This window comes from Hyperoodon ampullatus (genome assembly GCF_949752795.1).
Source record: "Hyperoodon ampullatus genome assembly, chromosome: 10".
Taxonomy (NCBI): domain Eukaryota; kingdom Metazoa; phylum Chordata; class Mammalia; order Artiodactyla; family Ziphiidae; genus Hyperoodon; species Hyperoodon ampullatus.
This window is the reverse complement of record NC_136923.1, coordinates 106,065,894-106,079,460: the sequence shown is the minus strand read 5'-3', so window position 1 is coordinate 106,079,460 and position 13,567 is coordinate 106,065,894. Positions and strand designations below refer to the sequence as shown.

General features: G+C 49.3%; 1 pseudogene across 1 annotated transcript; it reads right to left on the bottom strand.

Annotated features, from left to right (window-relative positions):
- Nucleotides 1–955: 955 nt before the first annotated feature.
- Nucleotides 956–9,109, bottom strand: LOC307059023 (putative ATP-dependent RNA helicase DDX28; annotated as a pseudogene). Its single transcript has 2 exons — nt 8,890–9,109; nt 956–2,389 (listed from the first exon to the last, which is right to left on the bottom strand). The product of its transcript is annotated as a putative ATP-dependent RNA helicase DDX28 (transcript).
- Nucleotides 9,110–13,567: the final 4,458 nt, after the last annotated feature.

Below are 13,567 nucleotides of genomic sequence, written 5' to 3'. Positions count from 1 at the left end.
CACAACCCTTAGGACAGACAGACCAGATTCTTTCCTACTGACTTGTGTGGTTTTGACCAAGTTCTTTTATCCTTCTGACTGTTTCTTCATATGGAAAAGAGCTATGACTGTACATTTAGCACAATATTCTCTTTCGGCAAAGGTTGCTCTGGGTCCATTTGTGTTCTCTGCAACTTAACCCTTTCCAGTGCACAAGCATTTTTAAGTTGTTTGGTGAAGTATTACATTTGACTTTCAACAGTTCATTACTTTGGGCAAAGCTTATATAATGCTGCAGAGACTAGAACCTATGCAGAGATAGTGGCAGGATGTTATAAGCTTATTCTGGTTTATAAAAAAGTTTAACCTTTTCTTCTCTTCCTCCACCTGCCACCAAGAGATGAGAAAGAAGGCAGAGCCTGGAAATGCACACCAAGCAATATTTCTGTGTCAGTTTGCCTTTTATTCCTCTGCCAGTACTTCCCAGAGAGATTTCACCAAAAGTGCTTAAGCTTGCCATGGCCATTGTTGTGAAGAAAATTTCTCTTTATTGCTAGTCACATCCCCTTTTCCTTCTCCTGGAGGCTTAATGGATGTTTGGGGGCAGGAAACAAAATTTAAACTAAAACATCAATTGAAAGAGCCTTCGTCCTAAGTGTGGTAGTTTGGAGTGTGAATCTTCTCAGGGTCTACTGAATTCTGCCCCAGTGGAAACTGTTATTAAGGGGAACCCATAGAAACATCGCTTATTGTTAGAAACCATGACATAATACAGAGCCAAGATCGACATTATTCTTCACGTGAAAGACTACAGAGAGCCAAGCTCAGTAGTTCACCCTCAAGTGTTGGCCAGCAACCTACCTTTTGAAGCCAGACAGCAGCCCGGGTCCTCAGAAGGTAACTAGGCAGCCCAGAGCACCCTACTGACAAGTGTGCTCACCCATCCAGCACAGAGGGAAAGGTCCCTGTTATGGCATCATATATAAGCCCGCTGCAATAAGGTTTGCTGGTGCAAAGGCTCTCTCACTGAGGACCCCAGTCCTGGAAGGCTTCTCCTCTGGCGAGCTGCCAGTTCAATCTTCTGAGCCAGGCTCACGTCCCAGGGATGGGTCACAAAGCTGATGACAGTGACTGGCACCTCGATCCCCACCCGGCCCACCCTCCCTGCTCTGTGGATGTAGTCTTGCAGGGTGAGAGGGAAATCATAATTGATGACTAGCTCCACCTGGGTGCTGTCCAGGCCCTGAGAGGCGATGTCTGTGCAGAGAAGAATGTCTCGGGAGCCCTTCTGGAAGGACTGGAAGATGCCTGCTCTCATTGAGGCTGACATTTGTCCCTGCAGTCTTAAGTGTTGGATTTTGTGGTCATCCAGAATATATACCCCAGCCAGTTCACAGTGCTGTAGCAATTACAGAACACCAGAACAGTTCCTGTGGCGCCAGTCCTATATGCTCTGTCATGCTGCCTAAGGATCTGTACCAACCCAGTCACCTTCTCTGTTCCCTTCGGCCTCATGAATGTCTGTCTGACATGAGGCATGATGCAGTGGAGCTTGTCACTGGTAACGGGGGTTAGAGAGTCTAAGCTGGCAACTTTACTCAGCAGCTGGCCTACACCTTCGGGAAATGTGGCACCCACCAGCACTAACTGAGCTTCGGGATTGAAGGGGTCTTTTATGTCAGCTGAGCCTTCTGCTATATGGCTCCCCTCCAAGATGTAATCCACCAGTTCCAGGAAGATTTCATCCAACAGCATGTCTGCATCATCCAACACCAAGAAGGAGAGCTGCTCCAGGCTGATCAGTTGAGTTTTCAGGGCCTTCCACAGAGCCCCCGGAGTGGCCACCAGAATATCTGCTGGAGGTTGTTTGGACAGTTGCAGCCTGATCCTCCTCATGCCATGGCCTCCCCCTAACTCCCGCACCTGGAGGTCCAAGGAGCTGCCCAAGGCCTGGGCCACGGCACGCACCAGTTCGGCTAATTCTCGAGAAGGCACAAGAACCAGGCCTCGAGGAGCAGGGATACGACAGGGGTCCAGGCTTGGCTGGCCCAACAGCCATTGAAGGAGAGGTAGCATGTAGCTGAGAGTTTTGCCACTGCCGGTTTCTGCGGCGCAGAGAATGTGGCGGCCGCGAAGAAGTGGGGGAATGGTACTCGACTGCACGTTTGTGGGCCGAACAACTTCGGGAGCAGCCTCCTGTAGCGCGCTCAGAACGGGGAGCTACAGACACACTTCAGTGCAGCTGCCCTTGGGCGAAAGGTTCCGCAGCGCTGGAGCCTCATGTTGCGCGCACTCGATGGAGAAATGGTCCGCGTGGGTGCACCGATTCCTCCAGCCGCACGAAGAGAGTGGCGCGAGTTTCAAGAGCCCAGCGTGAGGTGAGCCGGCTGGTTCAAGTCGGGTCGCCTCACTGACATCAGCGGCAGCCAAGGACGCGCCAGCATCGGCCGCGGGGGGGCTACGCCGGCCGCTATGCCGCTCTTCCTGCTGCCGCTGTAGAGCCCGCGGGATGCGCACCAAGGGCAGCGGCTCGTTGGGACCGCGGACCGTCAGATCCCGGCAAGACGCCAGAAGCAACCGAGCCGCGAGCGACAAAAGCCGCAGCCACCATACCAGAGCCATACTCCGCTTGCTGCGGGAGAGGCGCACGACAGTGACGTCACAGGCGCGCCAAGGCCTCGCGGACGGCGGCCGGCGCGGCTGAGTAAGGCCCGCGGACTCGGCGAACTGTGTGGAAGGAGCGGGATCTGTAGAGCTCAGCAGCGGCGAGGTCTGTAGGTCCGAACCGGGGATGGTGACTCCAGACCCCCGCCAACCTTGGGGAAGGGTGCGCGACGGAGGCAGGACCGGGGTCCGGCGATACGCGGCGATGGGGCCCTGGCATTACGAACCAGGAGGGCGGAGGGCTTCTGGCGATCCGATGTCCGATCCCTGCCGTGCTCTTTTGTCGCCCTCACAGCTCCTGTCATGGCTTGGCCAGTTCGGGTCTCCCCCTGTGACTTATGATGAGGGTGCGGCGATGTTTTCCCAGATGTGGTCCCCGTGTAAGGTCTTTGAATACAAGTATTTATTGAGAGTCTGAGTGAATGGTCAGGCCTGGGGGCCGAGACCAGGAGTCCGGAGTCGTAGGTCCAGGCTCACCCTTCCCTTAGAGCTCCCCAGAGAGCTGAGGGCCCCGAGGGCAAGCTGATGGCTTTCAGCGTCTCTTCTCTTCAGTCAAGAGAACTCAACTCTTGGTACTTTGCCCCTTTCTTTTCAGCTGAGGTTCATTCTCCCCTCCCTTGTCACCCTTTCCAAATTCTCATCCTGAACCCACTGCTTTCTTGGGTAGTTCACCTCCAACGGCTTTCCAGTCAGATACCTCAATTCCGTAAATAGCAGAGAGGAGGGTCCTGCTACAGGTTTGTGTCTTGTCTCACAAAGCCACGGTCAGGCAGAATATTTTACTTTAATTCAGTTGTTCAGGTTGCCAAAAAGCCTTAGACAACAGGTACTTCCTGAACGGATACCGAAAATGGGTGTCCGATCATTTCTGTAATTTCCAGTGTCTTGGGTAGGAGATAAGGTAAACGTGGATTAATCACCTGGGAGGTTATTAACATCTGGCGAAAGAGTTTTACTTTCATCAGATACCGTTACAGAGATAAATACTATCAGATTTCAAATAGCATTTTGATACACGATAGACGTTCTGGAGAGTTGAAGGCTAAGCCAGCAGAGGAGAGGGTTTTGAGTCCTCATGGGTGAACAGAGTCATTGGAAAGAGCAGTGGCTCTTGAGTGAGGGTGATTTTGCCATCACCCGTCCTCCAGAACGTTTGACAATGGCTGGAGACATTTTTCTTGGTCACATCCGGGGTGTGTGGGGGTGGGGGTGGGGGGCGGTGCTGCAGACATCTAGTGGGTAGTGGCCAGGATGCTACTACATACCGTACAAGGCGTAGGACAGCCCTCCCCACCACCCCAAAAGAATGATCTGGCCCAAAATGTCAATAGTGTGCTATGGAGAAACCTTGGATAGAGGCTGAGGACTGAAGAGAGGCTGAGGTTGTCCCATGTACTCTCACCTCAGGTTGTCAGTCACACTTGCCAGACCCTCGTGTGGCCCTGCCCCTTTCCCAGAATCTGTAGCAGGCACACTGACGCCATTGCTTGTCATGGCCTTGGGATGAGAAAACCTTGGGGGCTCCTCAAAGTCATAAACACAGGAAGGAAGGAGTGATTTAGGAGGGTGACGTGGGAGAAGAGAGCTTCAGGAAGAACAAAATTGTCCTCGTGTGTTTGGGAAATGTGCCAGATGGAAAAGAGATGAGGTGTGCCATGGGGTGTACCATTGCAGAAGGCAGACTGGGACTGATGCGTGACAGGGAGTCAGATTCTGAATTTGATATAGACTGCCGTAGCAACTAGAAGTGCCTAGACCTGTCTAGACAGTGCTGGGTTTTCTGTCACTGCAAAGTTCATGTATAGGCTGATGACCAGTGACTGGTGATATGAAAGAGGGGATTTCATATAAAGGATGCTCTAAGATATTGTGATTCTACACCACTTTTACGATTCTTTCCCAGAACTCGGAGCTCCTCGTTCGTTAGCTGAAGAGCTCCTTGGATGTCTGCTCTGACAAGTTTCATCCGTTTACATGTGCCACTCATTTTTCAGGTACAAAACGAAGAATCGCTTTGCACACAGCCAGAAGGGATACACTGAAAGAATGATCAGAAAAGAATAATACATAGGTAAGCATTTACATCGACTTTCTCCACATATTTGAGACAGGGTAGCTGGTTAGTGGCTGCTTTCTCGTGCTCGAGCCCTTACAAAGTGAATCTCCTCAGAATGTCATAGAGATTGGAGCCTATCTAAGCCTGTGTGTCTCTGCCCGTGGCCCCTAGTTTCTTCGTGTCATTGCTTTAGATACTGTGTAAAGGCCCTTCTCTTTTCCTCCCGATCACAGCAGACACTGAGTAACCTCTAGTTCTGACTGAGATGCATATTTCACATTATAGTACTTTGAAATGAGAAAGGTTTACCTATTGTGGAAACAAATGTAGGCTCCTGGGAATGTTAGTGTCACATGGTAATGTTTTTCCCAGGGCTGCCATGGTAACTGACGTTGCCTGGTTACTCCCTAAGTTTTGAAAAGAATGTCTCCTTGGATCTCAGGTGATAGTGGTACATTCCTTCCTTCCTTTATTCATTCAGTATATATTTTCTGAGCACCATGTATGTCCCAGGTACTTTCCATATGGACAGTGAATGAAACAGACAAAATTCCTGCCCTAGTGAAGTGTATATTCTGATTAAAATGGGGTGAGGCCTGGCCATTGGTAGTTTTAAAAATCTCTCCAGATGATTCTAACGTACAGCTAGGTTTGAGAATCACAGTTATAAGTGAAGCACTTTGGGAATTGCAAAGGCATTGCAGAAATAAAAAGTGGCTGGCTATTCGTATTCCTTCGCTATTCCTGCATTCTCCTGCCTGCATCCGGACTGTTGTACAAGTGCCGATCCTTTTCTTTTCAGCCCTTTTCGCTGTTTGCCTAGACCCTTTATCCCTCTTTCTAACCTAACACCCTACCTGCTTCTGGTCTTCCAACCTCCAGTCCATCATCTGTTTGGGATTTATCCTAAAGTTGGTGGGAAGCCATTGCAGGGTATAAACAGGGAAGTGGTGTTAGCAGAGATGCCTTTTTCAGACACCATACTGGCTATTGTAAGAGAATGGATAGGAGGGGGCAGGAGAAGATTTGGGGAGACTCATTAGGAGACTGGCTTTGTGCACAGTGGTGGCCTTGGAGGTGGAGTAAAGCAGGCACGTTAGAGTCATATTTGGAAGGTTAGTGATGGCTTGGAGGCGAATAGGAGTAAGCGATGAATTGGATGTGGGGAATGTGGGTTAATGGTGTGTAATTGGGTAAATGGAGGTGCTACTTACTGAAATGGGAAAAATTTTCTCCCCACATATTGGCCTGATAAACACCTTCTCACCCTGTAGACCTTGAATCAGAGATCCTTTCTTTTTTTATTTTAATATATTTTATTTTATTTCATTTTTGTTAGGGCTGCGGTGCCGGCTTTCAGGATCTTAGTTCCCCAACCAGGGATTGAACCCAGGCCCCCTGAACTGGAGGCACAGGGTCCTAACCAGAGGACCACCGGGGAATTCCCAGCAGAGATTTTTTTCTTTGTTTTTTTTTTTTTTTTTAAATATAAGCTTTAATTAATGAATTTTTGGTCGCGTTGGGTCTTCGTTGCCGCGCGTGGGCTTTCTGTCGTTGCGGCGAGGAGGGGCTACCCTTCGTCGTGGGGCACGGGCTTCTCACTGCAGGGGCTTCTCTTGTTGCGGAGCCCGGGCTCTATGTGCGCGGGCTTCAGAAGTTGTGGCGCATGGGCTCAGTAGCAGTGGCTCGTGGGCTTAGTTTAGTTGCTCCGAGGCATGCGGGATCTTCCTGGAGCAGGGAGCAAACCCGTGTCCCCTGCATTGGCAGGTGGATTCTTGTTTTTGTTTTTGTTTTGTTTTGTTTTAAACGTATTTATTGGAGTATAATGGCTTTACAGTGGTGTGTTAGTTTCTGCTGTATAACAAAGTGAATCAGCTCTATGCATACGTATATCCCCATATCCCCTCCCTCTCGAGTCTGCCTCCACCCTCCTGATCCCACCCCTCTAGGTGGTGGCAAGGCACTGAGCTGATCTCCCTTTGCGATGCCGCTGCTTCCCACTACCTAGCTATTTTACATTTGGTATTGTATATATGTCAGTGCTACTCTATTACTTCATCGCAGCTTACCCTTCCCCCTCCCCGTGTCCTCAAGTCCATTCCCTACGTCTGCGTCTTTATTCCTGTCCTGCCCCTAGCTTCATCAGAACTATTTTATTTTTTTAGATTCCATACATATGTGTTAGCGTACGGTATTTGTTTTTCTTTCTGACTTACTTCACTCTGTATGACAGACTCTAGGTCTATCCACCTCAGTACAAGTAACCCAATTTCGTTTCTTTTTAAGGCTGAGTAATATTCCATTGTATATATGTGCTGTTCGTCTGTCGATGGACACTTGGGTTGCTTCCATGTCCTGGCTATTGTAAATAGTGCTGGCTGGCGGATTCTGAGCCGCTGCGCCACCAGGGAAGTCCACAGAGATTATTTTTTGAGGGAGGCCCTCCTCAACCCCCATCAGTCTCTTCGCTGCTGAGCTAGACTCCTACAGCCTTACGTAAGTGCTCCATCATAGCACCGTGCACACTTTTATTTTCACACATATTTGTCAGTTCCCTTTCTATAACCCTCTGTTCTATTGAACCTTACCCTCCTGCCTCATCTTTTTGTCTCTTAGTGCCTAGCAGTGCTTGGCATATCTTAGGGGCTCAGTAAGTGTCCGTTGAATAAATAATTGGAGACAGAGTACGAGGCTTAGGAAGGTTGATCAAGGCTTTGTTTTCCACACGTGGAGTAGGAGATGCCCTTAACACATCCGAGTGGGGATGTGTTTTGAGCAGTTGTTGTGAGGTTGGGATGCCTTTGGAGATGATCGTGGCCAATATTTTATACCATGGGAGTGAATAAATTTGTGGGGCAGGATGTGTGAAATTAGCAGGGAAGAGGGCCCACGACTGAGGAGCAACCTCAACATGTGAGGGCAGGAGGTGAAACCAGGAAAAGAGACTGCAAAGCAGGGGTAGAGAGAAAAACTGGGAGAGTGTGCGGTCGACGAACCCAGGGAGGAGAGAGATCAAGCAAGAGGGGAGGCTTCACCATGCCATGTGCCGCTAGCAGAACAGGATTGAGGACAGGTCAGTGTCTCATAGATTGAGCCACTTCGAGGTAATTGGTGACTTTAATCAGAGCAGTTCTGGGAGAGTGGCAGAGGGGGAGGGCATGCCAGAGTGGGCTGAGTGGTACAAAGGTAGTACCTCTGAGAAGAGCATCCTTGGCAAGCTTTGTGGTTTTTAAGAGGGACCGAGTTTGCTTAGAATAAATAAATTAACAGTTATCTCTGGGCCACGGGATTTGGATTTTCTTCGTTTTACTCCTGTTGCTCTACCTTCAAAATATTTTTAGAATGTGACCACTTCTCACCACCTCCCCTACTATCTCTCCGTCCTGAGCCACCATCATCTCTGACATCGGTGGCAGAAGAGCCTTCTGATGATCTGCCAGTGTCTACCGTGGCCCCCACAGTCTGTTTTTCATACAGCAGTCAGCGTGATCATGGGGACTGTGATCAGTCATGCCACTCCTCTCCTTCAAAGCCTTCACTGGCTCCTATCGTGAAGCGCTAACACGGCCCGCAGAGCGTCCGACAAGGCCATTCGGGGTCCGACCACTGTGTCCTACCTGCTTACTGCTCTCCATCCGTTGTGTATCTGACTTCCATTACCCTCTTCTCCTTTCTGTGCTGCAACCACAGTGGCCTCCTTCCTGTTCTTCTAACACACCAATCAAGCGCCTGCCCCAGGGTCTTTGCACTGGCCCTTACCTCTCCTGTGCGCTCTTCCATTAGATACGAACTTGGCTAACTCAAATCTCTGCTCAGATGTCACCTTCTCCTTGAAGTTTATCTGGGCTCCTCCTCTATTGTAAATTTTAACCTACGGGGATGAGGTGGGGGGGGTGGGGAATGGGGGAGGGTGGTCAGAGGGTACAAACTTCCAGTTACAAGACAAATACGTTCTGGGATGTAATGTGCAGCATGGCAACTATGGTTAACAATACTGTATTGTATCTTTTTTCATGTTATTTATTTGTTTACTTTTGGCTGTGTTGGGTCTTCGTTGCTGCACGTGGGCTTTCTCTAGTTGCGGTGAGTGGGGGCTCCTCTTCGTTGCGGTGCACCGGCTTCTCACTGTGGTGGCTTCTCTTGTTGGGGGCCACCGGCTCTAGGCGCGTGGGCTTCAGTAGTTGCGGCACGTGAGCTCAGTCGTTGTGGCAGCGGCCCAGGTCGCGCCAGCACCGGCCGCGGGGGGCTCCGCTGCCCACTCTGCCGCTCTTCCTGCCGCCGCTGTGGAGCCCGCAGGATGCGCACCACGGGCAGGGGCTCGATGGGACCGCAGACCGTCAGGTCCCGGCGAGGCGCCAGAAGCAACCGAGCCGCGAGCGACAACAGCCGCAGCCGCCGTGCGAGAGCCATCCACCCCTTGTTGCGGGAGAGGCGCGCGACAGTGACGTCACAGGCGCGCCCAGGCCTCGCGGCCGGCGGCCGGCGCGGCTCAGTAAGGCCCGCGGACTCGGCGAACTGTGTGGAAGGAGCGGGATCTGTAGAGCTGAGCAGCGGCCAGGTCTGTCGGTCCGAACCGGGGATGGTGACTCCAGACCCCCGCCGACCTTGGGGAAGGGTGCGCGACGGAGGCAGGACCGGGGTCCGGCGATACGCGGCGATGGGGCCCTGGCATTACGAACCAGGAGGGCGGAGGGCTTCTGGCGATCCGATGTCCGATCCCTGCCGTGCTCTCTTGTCGCCCTCACAGCTCCTGTCGTGGCTTGGCCAGTTCGGGTCTCCCCCTGTGACTTATGATGAGGGTGCGGCGATGTTTTCCCAGATGTGGTCCCCGTGTAAGGTCTCTGAATACAAGTATTTATTGAGAGTCTGAGTGAATGGTCAGGCCTGGGGGCCGAGACCAGGAGTCCGGAGTCGTAGGTCCAGGCTCACCCTTCCCTTAGAGCTCCCCAGAGAGCTGAGGGCCCCGAGGGCAAGCTGATGGCTTTCAGCGTCTCTTCTCTTCAGTCAAGAGAACTCATCTCTTGGTACTTTTCCCCTTTCTTTTCAGCTGAGGTTCATTCTCCCCTCCCTCGTCACCCTTTCCAAATTCTCATCCTGAACCCACTGCTTTCTTGGGTAGTTCACCTCCAACGGCTTTCCAGTCAGATACCTCAATTCCGTAAACAGCAGAGAGGAGGGTCCTGCTACAGGTTTGTGTCTTGTCTCACAAAGCCACGGTCAGGCAGAATATTTTACTTTAATTCAGTTGTTCAGGTTGCCAAAAAGCCTCAGACAACAGGTACTTCCTGAACGGATACCGAAAATGGGTGTCCGATCATTTCTGTAATTTCCAGTGTCTTGGGTAGGAGATAAGGTAAACGTGGATTAATCACCTGGGAGGTTCTTAACATCTGGCGAAAGAGTTTTACTTTCATCGGATACCGTTATAGAGATAAATACTATCCAATTTCAAATAGCATTTTGATACACGCTAGACGTTCTGGAGAGTCGAATGCTAAGCCAGCAGAGGAGAGGGTTTTGAGTCCTCCTGGGTGAACAGAGTCATTGGAAAGAGCAGTGGCTCCTGAGTGAGGGTGATTTTGCCATCACCCGTCCTCCAGGACGTTTGACAGTGGCTGGAGACATTTTTCTTGGTCACATCCGGGGTGTGGGGGGGTGGGGGTGGGGGGCGGTGCTGCAGACATCTAGTGGGTAGTGGCCAGGATGCTACTACATACCGTACAAGGCATAGGACAGCCCTCCCCACCACCCCAAAAGAATGACCTGGCCCAAAATGTCAGTAGCGTGCTATGGAGAAACCTTGGATAGAGGCTGAGGACTGAAGAGAGGCTGAGGTTGTCCCATGTACTCTCACCTCAGGTTGTCGGTCACACTTGCCAGACCCTCGTGTGGCCCTGCCCCTTTCCCAGAATCTGTAGCAGGCACACTGATGCCATTGCTTGTCATGGCCTTGGGATGAGAAAACCTTGGGGGCTCCTCAAAGTCATAAACACAGGAAGGAAGGAGTGATTTAGGAGGGTGACGTGGGAGAAGAGAGCTTCAGGGAGAACAAAATTGTCCCCGTGTGTTTGGGAAATGTGCCAGATGGAAAAGAGATGAGGTGTGCCATGGGGTGTACCATTGCAGAAGGCAGACTGGGACTGATGCGTGACAGGGAGTCAGATTCTGAATTTGGTATAGACTGCTGTAGCAACTAGAAGTGCCTAGACCTGTGTAGACAGTGCTGGGTTTTCTGTCACTGCAAAGTTCATGTATAGGCTGATGACCAGTGACTGGCGATATGAAAGAGGGGATTTCATATAAAGCATGCTCTAAGATGTTGTGATTCTACACTACTTTTATGATTCCTTCCCAGAACTCGGAGCTCCTCGTTCGTTAGCTGAAGAGCTCCTTGGATGTCTGCTCTGACAACTTTCATCCATTTACATGTGCCACTCATTTTTCAGGTACAAAACAAAGAATCGCTTTGCACACAGCCAGAAGGGATACACTGAAAGAATGATCAGAAAAGAATAATACATAGGTAAGCATTTACATTGACTTTCTCCACATATTTGAGACAGGGTAGCTGGTTAGTGGCTGCTTTCTCGTGCTCGAGCCCTTACAACGTGATCTCCTCAGAATGTCATAGGGATAGGAGCCTGTCTGAGCCTGTCTGTCTCTGCCCGTGGCCCCTAGTTTCTTCGTGTCGTTGCTTTAGGTACTGTGTAAGGCCCTTCTCTTTTCCTCCCGATCACAGCAGACACTGAGTAACCTCTAGTTCTGACTGAGATGCATATTTCACAGTATAGTACTTTAGAAATGAGAAAGGTTTACCTATTGTGGAAACAAATGTAGGCTCCTGGGAGTGTTAGTTTCACTTGGTAATGTTTTTCCCAGGGCTGCCATGGTAACTGACGTTGCCTGGTTACTCCCTACGTTTTCCATTCGACGCAGCAGGCCCACCTCTAGGCCTCTCACCTGAGAAGTCCAGAATCGGGAAGACACAGGCTGTATCAGTTGCACTGCGGCCTTATTCACAATAGCCAAGATGGTGAAGCAACCAAAATGTCCATCAACAGGTGAATGGATAAAGAAGAAGAGGTCCATGTACACAATGGAATATTCACCATGGAGAACAATGAATTACTGCTCTTTGAGGCACCACAGATGAGCCTAGAGATAATCATGGAACATGAGGTAAGTTGGAAATCAAAAGACCTATATCCCATGATATTACTTATAGGCGTTATCTAATAACTGACCCACAGGAAAATATTTCCACAGAGAAAGACACTCACAGATGTAGGAAAAAACTATACTTATCTAAAAGGAAAGGTGGGAGGAATGGATAAATTAAGATCAGTGTTACATATACCAATACATATTATATACATGTGTCACAAAGACCGACCATATAGCCAGGGAGGTCTACGGAACACTGTGTAATATTTTGCATGGGCAGAGGATCTGTATATGAATAGACATATATAATGTACAAATGAGCCAGATTGTGTACAGCTAGGGCAAACAATATTCTAATCTATACCCCGATTACAGAAATTAAGACAACCAACAAGAAGTAATGAGACATAAACGTATGGGGGTTTCTCCTAGCACATTCCATTCTAATTTACAACTTAGGAACACGACTTCCAGAAAGGCTCTCCTGCCCTACTACCCAGATTGGGGAATGGAGAAATGCTGCCTCCTTGTGACCGTTTCACACAACAGCAGCTTTAAACCCACTGCTAATGGTCACTAACTATTCACCAAATGTGCAGTTCTGTAATGGCACCTGCCCACCAAAAAATTCCTGGGGTCGAAAACCTAATAAGAAATTCAAAAGAGGGCAACCTTCCAAGAAGACAATTTTAAGAGGTATATTGTATGCACACTTTGTTCTCCTTTTTTTTTAAACAGAAACAAAAACGGCTTGGAAAAATGATGAATTTTAGGTATTTGTAAAGACACGCAAACCCAAATTACAAAAACCTGTTAGCTCACAGCAGTCAGAATGGCCATTAGCAAAAATGCTGCAAGCAATAAATGCTGAAGCGATTGTGGAGAAGTGCGTACCCTCCGTTCTAAGGGGGACGTGGTAAGAGCCACTAACGAAAACACAATGGAGGTGCTTTGAAAAGGGAAACATTGCGCTACCAGGCAATCAGTCATACCCACTGCTGGACCTGTCACCTGAGAAAATGAGAATCAAAACCTCACAGACTGGCAATTCTGCACTCCAGCAATACTGACCATAGCCAACACTTGGAAGCAACGAAAATGTCCATCAACAGAGGAGTGCACCAAGAAGCAGTGGTCCATGTACACAATGGAATATTACTCCAATAAAAAGTATAATTTAAATTTAAAATTAAATATAAGTAAGGAGACAGAAGCAATTGGGGGGTTATCCGGGCACATTTCTCTCTAATTTATAACTGAGGAACACCAGTGGCAGGAAGGTCTGTTTCCCTAGTACCAGCGTGGGGAACGTAGAAAGGCTGCCACCCTCTGGCCGTTACCTGCAAAAGCAGCTTTAAAGCCTGTGCTAATGGTCACTTCATGTGAACAAGTACTGCATGGCTGTAAATGAGACCTGCCCACAAAATGCCTTGAGGGAGGTAATGGCCAATAAATTTCAAAATGTGACACATACTTTAAGAAAACACTTTGAACAGCTAAGCTGTAATCACAGTTTGAAAAATAAAATGGACATGCCTTAAAGCTTAATTTCAACGGATTATGAGACACACGCAAATTCAGCTACAAAGAGGTTTCAGCTGGTACACCTCAGAATAACCATCAGCAAGAAACCTATAAACAATAAATGCTGAAGTGTTTGTGGAGAAATGCATAACCTCAACTTTCAGTTGGACGTACCCTTGA